The sequence below is a fragment of the Lactuca serriola genome, chromosome 8 (genome assembly GCF_051521515.1).
Source record: "Lactuca serriola cultivar US96UC23 chromosome 8, Lser_US96UC23_V15, whole genome shotgun sequence".
NCBI lineage: Eukaryota > Viridiplantae > Streptophyta > Magnoliopsida > Asterales > Asteraceae > Lactuca > Lactuca serriola.
The window spans coordinates 146,643,736-146,663,382 of NC_136415.1; positions in this window are offsets into that span (position 1 = coordinate 146,643,736).

A 19,647-nucleotide genomic window follows, 5' to 3' on the forward strand; every position below is an offset into this window, starting at 1 on the left:
GTGCGATCAAGCCAGGCCCTTCCCTTTAGAACCAGACGTACCTAAAACATTTAAACATTAAACAGTAAGAACAAAGCTTAGTGAGTTCCCCTAAATACGAAATACCATACATAACTATCGGCCCAACCCTAGGGGTATGTTTCAACCCATATAAACGTTATGTTCCAACCTTAGTCTTACAATCTCTTATCATGCTACCTCACAACTACAGTCTTTCCTTCTATGATCCAACTATGGTTTTCCATACAAGTGTTGTGATCCAACCACAGTCTTTCATACAAGTGTTGTGATCCAAGCATAGTCTTTCATGCAAGAGTCACAGAGACAGTCTTGCATCCTACTTAGTATAGTGGGAGGACTCAACTCACACTCGAAATCGAAAACACCAAATCTCATACAGGTAGTTTGCTACCTATATTTTATATTCACTATGAGGTCCTATAACCGAGCTTTTGACAATTGATAAGCCTATCTCGATGTTTCATCAGATGTCATAAATAGTAAACAAAATTATCACCCTACATGACTCAACTGTAAAGGTTCTAGCTATCAACCATAAGTGGGGCTGTCAACCCATACATATCTATACATAATTCTCCCGCTCCCTAAAAATTAATGGTTATGAGCCAGAGGTCTTTGTATGTTTTTGATACTTAGTTCATGAGTGTAGCTCACATAAATTCATTGATATTAAATCAATTTGATGCCCCTACATTTAATTGAACAAGTTTCTAGACAAAGTATCTACATGATACGAACATATATCCCTACCAATTTGAAATTTATTACCTAACAAACCTTAACTACTAATGCACTTATAGACAGTGTACCTAGTCACTTTATAGTATAGAAAAGTAAGTAGGGTGTCAAACTTAAAGAACGGTATATAATTAATAAAATAATTACTAAAAATTAATCTCTGAAAAACAACTAAAGTGGTAGTTTTATCTGATTTTGCTAGTTTAGATAAACTAAATTACTTAAAAACAAATTAGCAAACAAATGACTAAAACCGATTGTAATCACGAGAATAAAGACACTTTCGATTAGCTTTGAATCACCCATTTTCTATGGTTAGCTTCAAGACAATGATTAGTTTAGTTGCTTGCCAATATATAAATTATTAGAAGTCTTGGTCCGATCTGCTAACGTTTTCACCTATTTATAAACTACTATGCAACGGCCTTACACAAGTAGACACTAAATTGATTATTAATGTTATTGGGCTATGTAAGATATATGTAAGATTAATTATCTATCATCTAGACAAATAACCAAACATAATTATGATCCAATTATGTTCTCTAACATAGTACAAGTACTATCTTTATTACCTATTCTAGGATTTTCTCACTCACTAGCTCTAGAAACATAGGATTCATAATCAACTAGGTAAACAAGTTCATGCAATTAATGTGATCATTCAACTACACAAAACTTAAAGATTTAAGAAACAAAGATTGAAACTATTAACATAATAGGCTTTGACATATCACACACAAGCTAAACCAATTTTATAAATCCATGAAAAGTAGAAACTAGCACATAGTATTAGGGTTCATCATTACTAAACGAAAGTCTAATGATTTAGCTCATAATTATAGAAAAGAGACACATAATCACATGGATAAATAAGCTAGATATGGTAAGATCTATGCAAAACAAGTGACTAATGTGAATTTATTCCTCCAATCTTTTGATCTTTTAATCTCTTGATCTCCTATCTTTTCCTTCCTTTCAAGGGTAATAAATGGGTATTTTATGTTCTTCAACTGCAACTCTATGCCTTATAATTAAGTATTTTGACCTAATGTTTGGGATATTTACAGTTTCCTAATTTTGATCACCATAACGTGGGAAATAGATGCCACATCGTGGGAGTAATGGTAATCGCCGTAGGCGCTAAGTAATATGTGTTTCACCATAAAATATTCTTGAATTGAAACATTCTTGGAGCATGGAAATTCTCTACAAACAATGAGTGATAGTTAGGTTATTTATTTCCCTTTATTGTATTGTTGGTATTTTCTCTCTCTTATATAAAGAGTGAGTTGGTCATTTCCATTGTAAGAGTGCACTCCAATGTAGCTTTTCTAGAGAGAGAGAAAGTGGTGGGATCCCTCCCACCAAGGGAGAGTCTTCTCTCCAATCCATGTTCTTGTATTGTAATATTTTATCTCTCTTTTCTAATCTATGGAATTTCTCATCATATGTTTTTCATATTTATATATTTATGCCCGTTAAATCTCGAGATATTATTTATTCCGCATCCACCGATCGTCAAAATGGGCCTAACAATTGGTATCAGAGCCGTACCTTGAAGGTTCAAGTGACTAGTTCAAGGGAACGAATCCAGTTCGTTGATTATCTTGAAGATTTTTCGGATTTTGCAAGAATTTTTGGGTTCAACCCGGAAATTTTTATGATGAGTTTTCTATTTTTTGGTGTTGATTCATGCTTATAAGAATAAAAAATATATGTTGATGCTTGTTCAAATTTTCTGCTGAAAATCGTGTTCATAATGTTCTTATTATGTTGCTGAAGAAATGAAGAAGAAAAAAGGAGAAGAAGATATTTTTTGTGGTCTGAAAAAGTAATGAAGAATTTGCTCCAGGAGTTTTTTATTCATGGAAACAAGACACAAATTATGGGCTTTTATTGAAGAAAGTGGAGAAAATCATTTTTCCTTGAAGATTCATGCCCAACAACTTCTTATGTTCATCATAATATAAGTTTGGATGTTCATGGCTCTTATCTTTAAATTGTTGCTGTGAATCTTCATTTAGAGGAGTTTCGACGTGATTATGTGTTTTCATAAATTCATTTGTACTCTTTACTCCATTTGGAAAGAGTCTTCAACTTTTATTTGCCTTCCAAAGTAAAAACCAAGTGACTTTTACCAATCCCATCAACTTTTGTCCCCTTAAAACCACATGCACACTCCACATTTTGCCTTCCCAAGACCTTTTTTTTGACCCAAAATGATTTAAAAAAGATTCCCCTTGTAACGATGTAAATTTTCAAAACAATTTTTCCAATCACATGAAAATTACAAAACATAATGTATCACTATGTCATAACAAAACATGTTCCCATAATCTCAATAACATAAACTCTTTAAGAGTGTACGGATCACTCCGACGCCTTCCCGCGTTCCTCGCTAGTACCTGAAACACATATCATAACAACTGTAAGCATAAATGCTTTGTGAGTTCCCCAAAATACCACATACCACACATACGACTTTCAAGTCCATAACTCTGTAGGATCATCCGATCGATATGTATTAGGGGACTTCCGTAACAAATCCCGGTAGACCTTCCGGTCCTACCCGTATCGACCTTCCGGTCCATAACCCCTTGACCTTCCGGTCCATATCATCTTGACCTTCCTGTCCTTACAAATACATAACATACATATCACGTAACCGCATATAGCACATACATTTCATATCATATAAGACCTCCCGATCACACATATCACATAACCGCATATAGCATACACATCATAGCATACAAGATCTTTCGGTCACACATAGGTACCCTTCCAGGTATAGTATAGTGAGAAGACTCACCTCTATGAAGTTGGATAATCTCTTGTGCTCGACGTCCCGAATTAGCCTCCTTTATCATTCAAATAACATCCTGATCAATATTATCTCATGATCTTATCTCTACAATTTGGGTAGAAAGCCATTCTACCCATTACTGAACTCTCCTGAATCAGCCATGACCAGAACCCTAAAGTCAATGAAAGTCAACGGTCAAACTTTGACCCGACTCGTCGAGCGCACATGGGCGACTCGGCGAGTCTATGCGAGTCTTCTGAATCCTTTCAGCTTCTCTTGACTCGTCGAGTCATCATTCCACTCGACGGGTTACACCTGTCACGAATCACGGGGCAACCCCGACTCGACTCATCGAGTCCACTTATGGACTCGGCGAGTTGCCTCCATGCTCATACACAAATGACCTTCTGAGGTCAGATCTGTTCCTCTAATCCATAGATCTGACCTTCCCAAGGTGAATAAACATGTAAAGGTTCGATCTTGATACTCATGCAATGTCCATGTATCTCTACTTGAAGAAATAGCCCCAAAAACAACATCCTAAGTCCATTTCTTCCATAACTCATCATAAAGAAAGATTGATAACGTTCTCTGGACCACTATGGGTTCGGATCTGAAGTCTAAACATGATAAGGGACCATATTCCCAACCAATCAACCCAATAAAGGGTATAGAGAACCCTAGATCCATGGATTCTTTAACAAAACAGAAAAGGATCGATAAGCTACCTCAAGGATGATGCCCTTTGCTTGAAATCCACAGATATGAAACCCCCTTGGCCTCCTTTAACCTGGAAACACCTTCTTCTTGCAAAAATCAACCCATAAAGGTCAAATAATGCCTTTTTCCCTCACACAACGCTCAAGCACTTCTAGGGTTTCTCTCAAGGGTCTGGTAGCCGCAAATGGTGGCTATAAAGGTCCTTAAATAGGGCTCAGGCCTTGAGATTGAGGGTTTCATTTAACAACGCGGACTCGCCGAGTCCACGCATGGACTCGCCGAGTCCTTCATTAAATCAAACCAAAAGATGCGCTATCCCACTCGGTGAGTCTGAGCGCCTACTCGCCGAGTCCCTCTCTAAAATTCAATATATAAATACTTAAAATAGGATACCTGGGAATCTGGATGTTACAATTCCCCCCCACTAGAATTAGACTTCGCCCTCGAAATCTTTCTCGACAAACAACTCTGGACGCTGCTCCCGCATCTCCAACTACGGTTCCCAGGCCAGCTCGGACCATTTCCGATGTTGCCACTGGACCTGAAACAGCGACACCTCCTTGTTCCTCAGAACCTTGATCTTCCAATCTCGGATCGCGATTGGCCTTTCTGTATAATTCAGGGTTGCATCCACCTGAATATCCTCCAACGGGAACACCGCCGACTCGTCGGCTATACACTTCGTCAACTGAGACACGTGGAAGGTATCATGAATGTGGCTCAACTCTGCAGGTAGCTCTAACCGATATGCTACCCTGCCCACCCTCGCGGTCACCCTGAATGGACCGATGTACCGGGGCCCCAGCTTGCCCCACCTCCTGAATCGGATCACTCCTTTCCAAGTAGATACTTTCAGGAGTACGAAGTCCCCCACCTGGAACTCCAGCTCGGATCGTCGCCGATCCGCATAACTCTTCTGATGACTCTGAGCCGTCAGTAACCTCTGTCTAATCTGTTGTATCTGCTCTGTCATCTGAAGCACTATCTCAGTGCTACCCATCACACGCTGCCCTACCTCTCCCCAGCAAATGGGAGTCCGACATCTCCTCCCATACAAAAACTCGAAGGGAGGCATACCAATACTAGAAGGGTGTCTGTTGTTGTAGGAAAACTCAGCCAACGGCAGATACGTGTCCCAACATCCTCCGAAGCCAACACACATGCTCGGAGCATGTCCTCGAGTGTCTGAATCGTCCGCTCAGTCTGACCGTCCGTCTAAGGGTGGTAGGCGGTACTGAAATGCAATCTCGTACCCAACTCCTCATGGAACTTCTTCCAGAACCTGGAAGTGAAACGTACATCTCGATCTGACACAATCGAGATTGGTACTCCATGACGCGATACCACCTCCCTCACATACAACTCTGTCAACCTCTCCGCAGAAGAGCGCTCACTGATAGCAAGAAAATGCGTGCTCTTCGTCAGCCGGTCGACGATCACCCAAATTGCATCGACACCCGTCGTGTTCCTCGGCAATTTGGTGATGAAGTCCATGGAAATTTGTTCCCACTTCCACTGGGTACCCTCAAGCGGCTGCAACTTGCCATGCGGACGTTGGTGCTCGGCCTTAACCTTGTGATAGGTCAAGCACCTGTTGACAAACCACGCGACATCCCTCTTCATATAGGGCCACCAATAATCTTCTTCAGGTCCAAATACATCTTTGTGGCCCCAGGATGGATCAAGAACTTCGATCTACGCACCTCCTCCATCAGAATGGTACGTGCCCCGCCTGCATACGACACCCAAATCAAACCTTGAAAGGTCATCAGCCCTCGACTATCGGTAACAAACTCGGACACTTGTCCGATCACCCGCTCCCTCTTGCGGTTCTCCGGTATCACAACCTCTGACTGGGCCTCCAGAATGGTGTCCAACACCGGAGTCATCACTGTCGATCTCATACAAGTGCCTTGAATTGGGGCATTCTCCGCGCTACGACTCAGCGCATCAGCTACAACATTAACTTTGCCCGGGTGGTACAGGATCTCATAATCGTAATCCTTTACCACATCTAACCATCTTCTCTGGCGCATATTAAGGTTGGGCTGATCCATCAGATACTTCAAACTCTTATGGTCCGTGTATATGGTACACCGAAGCCCATACAAATAATGATGCCATATCTTGAGGGCGAACACCACTCCCCCCAAATCCAGATCGTGGGTGGGATACCTCATCTCATGAGGTTTCAACTGCCTCGATGCATACGCTATCACATGCCCTCTCTGCATAAGCACCACACCCAACCCCGATATCGATGCGTCACAATACACTACAAAATCCTCCATCCCTTTTGGGAGGGCTAACACAGGGGCTCCGCATAACTTCTGGCAAAGTGTATCAAATGAGGTCTACTGCTACGGACCCCATGAAAAAGCAACACCCTTCCGGGTCAAACTGGTGAGAAGCACGACGATCTTGGAGAAATCTCTGATAAATCTCCGATAGTAGCCGGTCAATCCTAGAAAACTCCTGACCTCGGTGGGAGATCTTGGAACCTCCCAACTCATAACCGCCTCAATCTTGGTCGGATCGACCAAAATCCCATCCTGGTTGACGAGATGTCCCAAGAACTGGACCTCCCGTAACCATAACTCGCACTTGGAGAATTTGGCATAGAGCCTCTCCATCCTCAATACTCTGAGAATCTCTCTCAGATGCTCCTCATGCTACTCTCTAGATATCGAATACACAAGTATATTGTCGATGAACACGATCACCGAACGATCCAACATCGGTCGACACACCCTGTTCATGAGATCCATGAACGCTGCTAGTGCATTGGTGAGCCCGAAAGGCATCACCATGAACTTGTAATGTCCATAACGAGTCTTGAACGGCGTCTTCTGGATATTCTCATCGCGCACTCTCATCTGATGATATCCAGACCTCAGATCAATCTTGGAGAACCAAGACACTCCCTGCAACTGATCGAACAAATCGTCGATCCTCGGTAATGGATAACGGTTCTTGACCGTCAACTTGTTCAACTCCCGGTAGTCAATACACATCCGGTGTGAACCATCCTTTTTCTTGACAAAAAGGAACGACGCTCCCCAAGGCGAGCTACTCGGTCAAATAAACCCCTTCCCCAGCAGCTCCTGAAGCTGCGAGGATAACTCCTGCATCGCTGGCGGCGCAAGACAATAAGGCGCCTTGGCGATAGGTGCTGCCCCCGGAACCAAATCAATGTGGAACTCTACCTGCCTCTCGGGAGGCACGCTCGGTAACTCCTTGGGAAAAACATCCGGGAACTCACGCACTATCTCAACTTCATCCACAGAACTTGGCCACCTAGCGGCCGTTCGTGTCTCTATTACATAGGCTACAAATACGCTGCAGCCCTGCTGTAAACTCTGTCTCGCTCTGGCAGCCAAACAGAATGCTGACCCACATCACGTACCCTCACTGTACACCATAAGTACTCCCCCTCTAGGGTCTCGTATCATCACCAACTGTCACTCACAGCCCCAAATCGGCTCAACCAATCCATGCCCACTATGACACACACATCCCCCATCGCTATCGGAACCAGATCAATCGGGAACTCAACATTGAAGATATCGACTACACATCCTCGTATCACCTCCGTAGCATACACCGCTCGCTCGTCAGCTATGGAAACTCTCAAAGGTTGACTCAACGCCTCTCATCTGCTGCTGATGTGCCAACTAAATGCTATCGACAAAAATGAGCGAATCGCACCCGAGTCAAATAACACTAAGGCAGGTACAAAACTCACAAGAAAAGTACCTACGCATATCATCATATAAGCACAATATCTCAACTCAACATAAATAAATAAAGAACACATATCAGCCACAACATCGGCCGCTGCGCAGACCTCCTCCGATGTCAACTGGAAAGCTCTCCCGCGAGCTTTCGGTGCCTCGGCCTTCGCTGGCCGAACCTCGATAACCCTAGCAGCAGGTGCAGATCCCTAATGTAACTACGGGCACTCGGCCTTCCGATGGCCAGTCCTTGGCGATATGCCCCTCCCTGCCACATTTGTAGCAAGCACCCGATCGATAGACTCCATCATGTCCCTTGCCGCACTTTCCACAAGTGCGGTCCTTCTAGCCTCCAGATCTCGTATCGGCGGGCTTGGCCCGCTTGTCTGCCGGCTGAGACTGTGCCGACCGCCGATCCATCCTATGAGACTCGACCTCCTCCCTGGCCTGAGTCTCCAACTCAATCTCCCTCTTCCGGGCATTTTCCCGAAGCTCAACAAATGTCCGGTAAGTTGAGTTCGATACGAACTCCTGGATATCCCTCCTCAAAATGCCCAAATAACGGATCATGCGTTCCTGCTTAGTAGATACCTGCTCAGGACAGAACATCGCCCTCTCATGAAACTTCCTGGTAACCACAGTAACAGAATCAGTACCCAGCTTGAGGGTCAAGAACTCCTGAATCAACAGTTCCCTCTCCATCGGGAACATACTCGTCTCTAAACATGGTGGTGAACCTCTCGCAAGTCACCTCTGAAATCTCTGTATCCGTGAAACTCGCCGTCACGAACTTCCACCAGTCCTTCGCTCCCAAGTGAAGTTGGTTCAGTGCAAACCGTACCCTCAGATGCTCCGGACATGAACACGTGTAGAAGCATCCCTCGATATCAGCAATCCATCTCATCACAGCGATCAGATCCGGCGTCCCATCAAACTCGGGTGGCTTCATGTTACTGAACTCTCGAAACAGCAACGAGTTACCTCCCTAAGGCCTGGCAGCAGCCACAACCTTAGTCACCGCTGCATATCGCTCATCAAAAGTCTCAATCAATGTGGTCTTGATAGACCCAAACATCTCCGGAATCTCGGTTCGAATCGCCGCTGCCACCTCATCATGGATCATCTGACGAAGCTCCTCGTCACTCACACCGCTCGCCTCAGGTCTGTGACGTGTCCCAACGATGATGTCTTTGAAATACAACATAATAATGTTAGAGACTTTCTCGAGCATACTCGCACTCGATAACTCAACCCTACTTGTTCCTTAGCACCCAAAGGATTCTTACTTAGAGTGCACACTGCTCCGATGTCTTCGGTAGTCCAGGCCCTATACTACCGTCCACACCACATCAATATTCACCCTAAGTCATCCTCCTTGGATCCCAAATCACAGCTACTCTATATCTCACTGGCATTGGCTACCCTTCGGTAGACCCCTCATCAGCTTCTCGCTGCTACCTACTCGCTCTTAGGCATCACATAACAGCAAAATCCCTCCTAGGCTAAGGCATCACAAGATCAGCCCACTCTAGTCCTATTATGAATACCTAGCCAACTTTAGCATGGATATCATATAATAATATATCTCATAACACATAATGTAAGGGTATTTTGGGAATTCACCGTCCGGGCGCTTGCTGATCACACACACTGCTTCCTACTGCTCTTCTCAAAACCTTTTACTTTCTTAGAAAAATTGTTTATTTTATGAAAAACTTTCTGAAATCCTCTGTTTGAGTTCAGATACGCCCGAAGGTACACCCGAATCCCTTAAACCAAGGCTCTGATACCAACTTGTAACGACGTAAATTTTCAAAACAATTTTTCCATTCACATGAAAATTACAAAACATAGTGTATCACTGTGTCATAACAAAACATGTTCCCAGAATCTCAATAACATAAACTCAATAAGTGTGTACGGATCACGCCGGCGCCTTCCTGCGTTCCTCTCTAGTACTTGAAACACAGATCATAACAACTGTAAGCATAAATTCTTAGTGAGTTCCCCAAAATACCATGAAAGTCCAATATTTTGTGGTTTGAGCTAGTCATAATTTTTGTATAGATCTTCTCAGGATGTCAGAGTGTGTATTGCAGTATTGCTTGTATTGGGCTTGTAATGTGTGCAGCCACACATGTGTGTGCGGCCGCACACAGTGTTTGCGGCCGCACACATTGTGTACGGCTGCATACTCTTGTGCTGATAGGAGGGGTACTATTTATAGCAATTGAATTTTGTTAGATTGTACTTACTTTCAGTCAGAACTCTGCAGTGGTTGTACTTTTCTCAAGATGTACCTGACATTTACTCATAATAGATGTGTGCATGCTTGAATTTACTTCTTCTTCTTCTACATTTCCCCTTAATTGCAATTAACTTCATTGATTACTGAATTGTATCCTTAGTTTTGGGACTTACAATTGGTATCAGAGCCAATTTGGTATCAATTGACGTTCTTTTTGGAGTGTGAGGGTGAAAAAAAAATTCACTGTTTTTTTTTTATCGAAGAACTATTGTTTGATTCTTGTTTTTAATAGTTTGCAAAAGCTAGAAATTAAGTTTCATCAAAAATCTGAGAAAATCGGGTTTGTTGTCAACTGTTGAAGGTTTGCTGTCAACTATTGAAGGTTTGCTGCCAACTGTTGAAGGTTTGTTGCCATAGTGTGTGCGGTGGAGCGTATTCTTGAAGTGTGTTTGGTGGAGCGTATTCTTAAAGTTTGTGCGGTTGGTTCTTACTGTTGAGAAGTTTAAGGCTGAGTGTGCCGTTACAGTGTAAGGCTGAGTGTGCGGTTACATTGCGTATGTTTGGATTTGTTATTAGTGTGTGTGCGGTTGAGACTTGTTTGCTATTAGTGTGTGCGGTTGAGACTTGTTTGCTGTTAGTGTGTGCGGTTAAGTACTATTCTGTTGTTAGGTGTACGGTTGAAGTCAAGTGTGTGATTAACCTGTGTGTCAAAATGGAATCTCAAAGTATGACTGCTCATCAAGATTTGGATGTAATTATGGGAACCACTACTCGTATTCCCAGATTGCTATCAGCTGAAGGATTTCCTGAATGGAAATATCGAATTGAAAAATACATCAAAAAGAAAAATTTCAAATTTTGGAGAAGTATTTTAAGACGACCAATTCGGATTACATCCACTCTAGACGATGGAACAGTAATTGACAAACAAATTGAAAACTACATTGATGATGACTTTGAAAGAGTTGAAGAACAAGAAAATGCACTCGCTACACTTACCATGGCATTGTCTCCTGAGATAGCACAAGGATTTTGTGAATACACGTCAGCAAAAGCATTGTAGGAAGCACTCATAGATGTTTATGAAGGAAATGAAGACATGAAGCAAAGCCGACAAGACATGCTTCGAAAAAAATTCAACATGTTCAATTACGTATTGGGAGAAACACTGGAAAATCAACTACAAAGATTCATCACACTAACCATTGAAATGAGCTCTGCAGGCGTGATGGTTACTAGGTCCGAAATTAACAAGAAGCTGCTAAATTCTCTTCCAAAATCATGGGACATGAATGTCTCAGTGATTAAAAAGACAAAAGAGCTGAACCGTTTGAGCTTATCTGAAACAATGGCAATCATCAAAGCTTATGATCTTGATGATAAACAAAGAGAAATCAACCATGTTAACTCGTACTCTACATCTAATCTTGGAATTCAAAACAACAACACCGCTTTCTCAAGCTTTACCACTCATCCAAATTCTCAAATTCATATTCCCTAAGTTTAACCTTATGCAGTTCATCAAACCACACCATTCAAGATATCTGAAATGCAATAAACTCAAGTCCCTAAATCTCAAAACATGTCTCAAGTTGGTTCGGGTGTTGTTTCTTCCACAAGTGTCTCAATTCAATCTCAAGGAACTGGTTCCCAAAGTTCATCTGCAAGTGAAAAAGAGGAAAATTTGGCTCTAGCTACTGGATTAGTAAATTGTTACAATGCCTTCGTTTCCGGAGAGCTCTCTCCACAACTTTCATTCGCTGATCTCGACCAAATTCACCCTGAAGATGTGGAAGAGATGGATATTACTTGGCAAATGGCAATGACAGTGTTCAGGGCTAAACAATTCTCAAAGAAGACTAGAAAGAATAATTGGAGTGTAAATTCCGACAAGAAGATGGGATTTAGTAAAGGAAAGTTACGGTGTCACAACTGTCACTACTAGAAAACAGACCTTTAATGACGCGCTTTTTATGACGCGCACTGATTAATGATACGCAAAAGGATGTGCCCTTAAAATAGTGTTATCTCTCCAAAAAATTTAAGGATTTACGTCACGCATTATTGCGTGCCCTTAATTTAGTGTCTCAAGAAAAAAAAAATCACGGAGGGCACTTTATCTTAAACGCGCGTTGTCTGTACCTGTCGCTTTATAATTTTAATGAAACGCACATTTAGTAGACGAGGGGGGAAACGAAATCCCCAAAATTTTGAAAACCCGCCTCGTTTTTCCTATCTTCTATCTATCTTTCATCCTTGCAATCCACTCTCCCCTCTCTGATACTCTCTCCTCTCGATCTCCCTTCATTCTCTACCTCCCGTCTCTCTGTAAACCCTAAGCCATTGCCACCTCCCTTCTCTCTAGCACATGTTAGGGTTTTATTTTCTTTCAAGATTCCGCTTCTCTTGTTTTCTCTCAACCCAGTACGTGCGAGGGTTCGGAATAACTGAGCGAATTCAAACAATCAATCTTCCATTTCAACTTCTTTCAACTCTGGATCATCGGGTATTTTTCAGATTCCTTTTCCGGTTTTGTTCACTTTCGAAATTGGAATGGGACCCGTTCTTTTCTACTTCAATACTCTCGATCTCAACCGACTTTTCTTCTTCCACTTCGTCTTCTTCTACTTCTTCTAACAATGGTGGTTCCTGCTCAGGGGTAACCTCGGCAATATGCAATTTAAAAACCCCAAATAAGTCGATTTTTTAGGTATAGGGTTCTTTATCTGGAAGCACAAGGCCATATGCAATCGATTCAGCTAATCTAAGCTCACAGGTATAGGGTTCTCTATAAATCATCTGTCTTTTTTTCCCTTTACATTAATTACTTGAAATTCCACATTTACTAAATTACACGTCAGTTTTTTTACAGCGAGTGCAACCTTCTCCGTTCCTAATGACGTATTTCGTCTCCTTAAAATTGAAGTTACAGGTTTGTGTCTTCTACATCCTGTCTTCGCACGATCTATGAATAGTTTTCCATTGTATTTCATCTTCATCTTCTTTATCATTGCATCATGTCTACTCTACTTGCAATCCTTATTCTCTTTGATTGGCTAGGGTTACGAGCTCTTGAACTATGGAATTTGGGGTTACCTAATTTCAGCGTAATTGTTTGATATTTTGTATTTTTTATGTAAGTTAAATGGTAACATCATGGGTAGCTTCAAAATTTCGATTGAGAAATAAAGAAATTGAAGAGGAGTGATGGTTGCATCTTATTGTAATTCATTTGCAACTAAGGTATTAGTGGAAGATGAATCGATGGATTACTAAAAAGGTTTCTCAACTTGGAAACAAGACAAAATAGTAGGAATATGTTACTGCCTTGGGATTATCTTGGTATCTTAGTAAGTCTGTGGGCTTATGCTTGTGGTGTTGATTTCTGCGAGTATCTTGTTGTAGGGGCGGTAATGGTCAGTTTTTTCTGTTGCTAGTTTTGCCATTTTTAAGCATATTCCTTCCAGATTCTGCTTGGTGGGTGGGGGTTTAATTCTTTTGTTTTCTTTTTGTTTATCCTTGTATTGTCCCTGTATTTCCTTTCACTCTGAGCTCATGGCTAGGGGTATGTTTTTTTTAATGAAATTGTTCCCATGTTGTTCAAAAGAAAGTTGGTTTATGCATCTTACAGTGTTAAAAATTTAGTCTTTGCAAATGAGTTTTAAGCAATGAACATTTTCAAATTCATGTGCATCTCTTTCTCGTGTTATCTACGTGTATATGAGTAGGGTAACTCCATTTTTTCTTTTCAAACTTTTGACAACTTTCTCATCTATTGTTTGTTCCAAATTAATTAGTAACCTCATCTGATCCATGTTCAGCTAGAAAGAATATTTTGATTGAGAATAAGACGAGGTCAATAACAATAACAGGGAACTCAGTGATCTATCTAAATTGAAACAATAAAAAATAATGGATATGGAAAAATTACCTTCAACAAATTTGAACTATAATGGATATGGAAATATTACCTTCAATCAAACTTCTAGAAGTAAATGCAGGCTGTAGAGAATTCATGTTTCTTTTAAATGCAGGCTGATACACTAGAAGAATTGCATGGTAATATAATTAATGATAGGAGTCTAGTGATATGCAAACTCCAATAAGTAAGGGGAATGCATAGTTGTTCAAGGATTTAACTACTTTTGGTGTTTTTAAAGCTGAATATGCCACATTTTACTTCACATGTATTTTCTTTCTACAATTTCCTACTGTAATCCGGGATTATAATGAGTGCATTAATAGATGCAGAAGCTCTTGATTTCTTGTTTCTGTTCCTTTATGCTTCTGAATATTGACTACGAGAAGAATGCCAATCTGATTTTTAAAATGTGTTGATCAGATGGTAAACATAGAATGAGATGAAAAGTCTAATGCAGAATATCGTTTGAGGTCTGAAAGGGCTGTTCTTCAAAGAGCACAAGTTGATGCATGTGAGCGGGCAGCTATTGATGCAAAGGGAAGGGCAGAACGGGCAGCTAGGGCATGCCAACGATATGAGGTCATTCCTTTGTCTCCAAACAGTGGGTTAATTGAGTGGGTCCCTAATTGTGACAATCTTCACCAACTCATCTGAGAGTACAGGGATACCCTCCACCCTCCACTTCAACGATATGAGGTCATTCCTCTGTAACATTCTAACTTATTTCCTACATTTTTTAATCTTGATTCCATTTTTTTAATATAGGTTATTTACATGTGTTTTATTTTTTAAATGAATGACTGATATGCGGTGGAAAAAGTTACTATGGTGTCGTTCTATGTTGTGCCTGGAGGTAATAAAATTGCAAAAGTCATTCTTACATAATCTTTTATCAAGTGAAAAAAAAATATTGATTTAATTTAATTAATTAATTCGAATGGGAAATACATTTTGTCTGGTAGAGAAGATGTTCTACATTTCCAGTAGGTAAATCCATAGAATAATGATGTTTAATTAAATTACTCAGGTTTGGCTGCATCTCTCTCCCTTTTGTGAGCATATTGATGACCCCCAAGTGCTTGTGGGATGTAGAACTTCCTCTTAAAGCTGTCAACAGTGAACATTTGAATATGTGATGTGTTGACTTGAAGAGTGATCTGTTAAGAAAACAAACTATTTTAGGAAGCCTTGAAATGCATTCTGGTTTGACAAAAGTAGTTGTTAGTAAGTTTACACAATTACACCATTTATAATATTTTTCAATTTTGGTTAACTTTTGAATGAAGACTTTGACACAGGTCAACTATAGGACCTGGTGATCCCAGTTACAAACTTTCAAAAAGAAGACAAAGGATTGATGGTGTTGGCATGTGATGTTTTTGATCTTCCCATTCGGAAGGATATTATCCACCGTGTTGTAAGATGGCAGCTTGCAAAAAGACAACAGGTATTTTTTCATGAATTTAGAAACTTACTTATTCTAGAATTTTATATCTTCCTCATTTGTTTTAACCAAAAAGGTTAGAATCTCTCGTTTGTGAAAAAGACACGAATGCCCTCATCCTCACTGAATTGTTGTAGAAATACTCTTCAGTTTTATATAATATTGAGTTTCTGTTTATGGGCATTTTTGTAATTTGCTTTTTTTTTATTTGATTTCAGCTCCCAAAAGTATTAGGACATAACATAGAAGAGAGGGTTTTGTTGGATGCTCCTTGTAGTGGTATTGGGATAAGCATAAAAGCTTTATATGGTTTTTAGTTTAATAAGAAGATTTATTTATTTATTTATTTTTAATGATTTTTACAGGTTATATCTAAAGATGAATCTGTCAAAACCTCTAAAACTGATGTTGATGTACAAAACTTCTCACGTCTACAAAAGGTACCCAAACGCTTTCTATCAATTAATTTAATCAGATCACTTATGTATGGTTTTCAGTTTTACATCACTTATGCAATTATTCTTGTAAAATTTTATTAACTATTTTAAGCAACTTATGTTAAAATTTTAAATATGTTGATTTGTAGGAATTATTACTTGCAACAATTGACATAGTGGATGCAAATTAAAAAACAGGGTGTTATTTGACGACTGAATATTTATTTTCAAACATCTTTTATCTGAGTCCTTGTGATATTGCAGAATGAAGATGTTATAGACTATGCACTGAAGAAGAGGGATATGAAACTTGTGCCATGTGGGCTAGATTTTGGACGCCCAAGGTATCTATTTATTATTATTTTATTTAAAAAAAATTTGATGAATATATTTGTGTCTAAAAGAATTTGTATTATTTTTTTGAAGGTTTGTTCGATTTAGAGAACGTACATTTCACCGATCTTTGGAAAAGACAAGACGTTTCTACCCTCATGTCCATAACATGGATGGTTTTTTTGTTGCAAAGCTATCACATTACTTTTATTGATTTTTTTATTATTGCATCATTGAAAGTATGATAAACCCTAATTGGATTATTTGATATTATAGTCGAAGAAAATGAGTAATTCAAAGGGAGTTTCTGCAGCTTTTGAATACTAGGATATTTGTGTCTAGGATTGAACTGCACATGCACTCTTCTGGTAGAATTTACTAGAATTATATGTACAATATATAACAGTCTCCCATTTAGTAATGAATTATTGCTTCCAAAACAAAAAAAAAACTATCATAACATGTCAAAATCAATTGCTAAAGCAACCATGTGTAAGTTTTACTTGCAAACACAGTTTATTAGACCACAAGAGTAAGCTTCAAATTGATCATAAAGTTGAGTAATATATAGCAGTCTCCCATTTGACTTTTTTTAGATTCTTTATGGTTTGTATTTAGTTTTTATCTTCTATCCAAACCAAATTATCCTTGAAAGGAGTTATTAATGATCATCATTTTTGGCGCATGTTATGAAATTGTTCATAGCTGGGCTATTAAAGTTCCTGTTTGTTTTCATTTATGCAGGTAACAATCTTGTTGAAAGGACTTATGAATCAGATGTTAATGGTAACAAGTTTAACACTCGAGTCCATACGATTAGATGTTAATGGTAACAAGTTTATCACATGCGTCTTTGTTATACATACAGATTAAATGCAATGGATTGTATTTTTTGTATAGGATATTTTATTTTATATTATGCAATGGATTGTATTTTTTGTATATGGTATTTTATTTCTATTAGATTAAATGCAAATTTAATTTATAAATTAATAAATATATAAATATATTTTAAAAAAAGAAAAATTAAAATTACGATACGCAAAAATGTGTGTCGTCTTCATTTATGACATGACCTTTCTTGACTGGGGCTTCCTTGATACGCATTGCGTGTCATAAACACGCGCGTCGTATGGTTACGTCACGCAAATGCGTGTCGTCTTCCTTTATGACAGGGTCTTCCTTGATACGCATTGGGTGTCATAACCGCGCGTCGTAAATGCGCGTCATAAATGCGCGTCGTCTCTCTTTATGACAGGGCCTTCCTTGACGCGCATTTGCGCGTCGTCTGAGCGTTTTACGACGCGTAATGAGCGTCGTAAAAGGCCTTTTTTCTAGTAGTGTGTCATGAACCAGGTCACTTTGCAAGGGAATGCTGAAAACCCGATCAACGACAGAACTCTGAAAGAACCATGGTGTCAGTAACTTATGTTCACAGCAACAACAAAGGATCATCTTCAACAAATCAGTCTGCAAACATGGCAATGGTGGCCCAATCGTTTAATTGGGAAGATCAAGTTCAGGCTGTAAACATTACAGGACCTGAAAAGGTAAATCTTGCTCAAGTCAAGGAAGAAGATGAAGAAATGGAAACAGATCCAGAAGAGGAAATGATGAATCTGCAATTTGCATTCATGGTGCAGACCACTCCTGAACCGGTCAAATCTGAGGTTAGTGAATTCGGTTGCTCTCCATCCTGTATCAAAACTGTTAAGTTTTTAAGAGATCTAATTGAGATAATCAAAAGAGAGAACGAGGACTTGAAATATGAGGGATATACTCTAAGAGAAAATCAAAAGCTCTTAAAAACTCAATTAGAAAATAAAACAAAAGATTTTAAAAAATTGCAAGAAGATTAAAGCAACAAATGTGAGAATTATGATCATCTCAAAAGAAAATTTGCTGCCATAGCTGCGGAACTTGACACATTAAAAAATTGTTTTGAAAAAGTTGAATTTAATTTCAAGAAATACGATGGGTCAAGTGAAAATATTGCAAAATTAATTGAAGGACAATCACATTGGAGAGATATCACTCATGGAAATAAAATAAAAGTTGGATTAGGATTTGAGAGTGTCCCTCCTCCTGTGATATCCCCAAAATCTCGGCCACAAAAGACCGGTTTCATTTATGCTTTTTAAACATTTTCAGAGTAAATCCTTTTGATTTTTAAAAGAGATGCGGAATTTGTTCCCAAAAACAAAACATGATAAAATAGATTTTTATCGAAACATTTCATAAAGAAATATGATTTAATTTCATAATCAAAAATCAAGATGTCATGTTCCGATACAGCTCATAAAGCATAAACGATAACATTACAAGTCATTCAACAAATATATACACATACAGACTTGTAAACAAAACAACTTGATGATTCATCCATCTTATGCCCTTGCGCCACTTCCTGTAATACAAATAAACTGAGTGGGTCAGGCTTGGGAGCCTGGTGAGCATATAGGGTTTTCAAACCACAATAAATAATTATATTTAATTCAACAATCAACAATAACCCGATTACCCATTCCCGTTATCCTCACTTTACGTCCCTAAAACAACATCTATTATAAGGGACCTAATCTAGGATTTTAATCAGGACGGACATTACTGCAAATGGGATAGAGTACACCGGTGAACATGTCGTTCACAACACCTACAGGTTATGAGCCTGCTAGTGTTCCACAAGACTGTCTAGAATAGTCCGTGGTCGTCATCCATACTCTGCTGAATGACTAGAATAACACCAACAACATCGAGGCCTCTCATATGTTTATTACACACCAACTATCTACCCATGTTCTACCCAACATATTAGTAGATAAAAATATACATTTTTATACATAGTTTAAAACCTGTTTAGCATACTCGATCAATACATTTTTCCACATAACAGATGAGGCACACACACATAACACGTATTTCGTAGAGAATAAATCAGATCTACGGGATAGAAGAAAGTGAATATACATTCACACATATAATAAACAAAGTATACACGTAACACGTATTTTGTATAAAATACTTCATAATAATGTGTTAGAAGAAAATGACTACACACTCACTTAATCAGAAGATGATCGGGCAGCACTACGGCTTCCAGAAGTAGTGCTTCTCCGTAGATCTGGAAGATCTTCGCAAAAACAAGCTCCTCGCAGACAGGGCTTTGGCTCGAAAATCTCACTTCTCGGGATCCTCGGGGCTTCGGATCTTGATTCGGGGCTTAGGAATAATATTGGGGCTT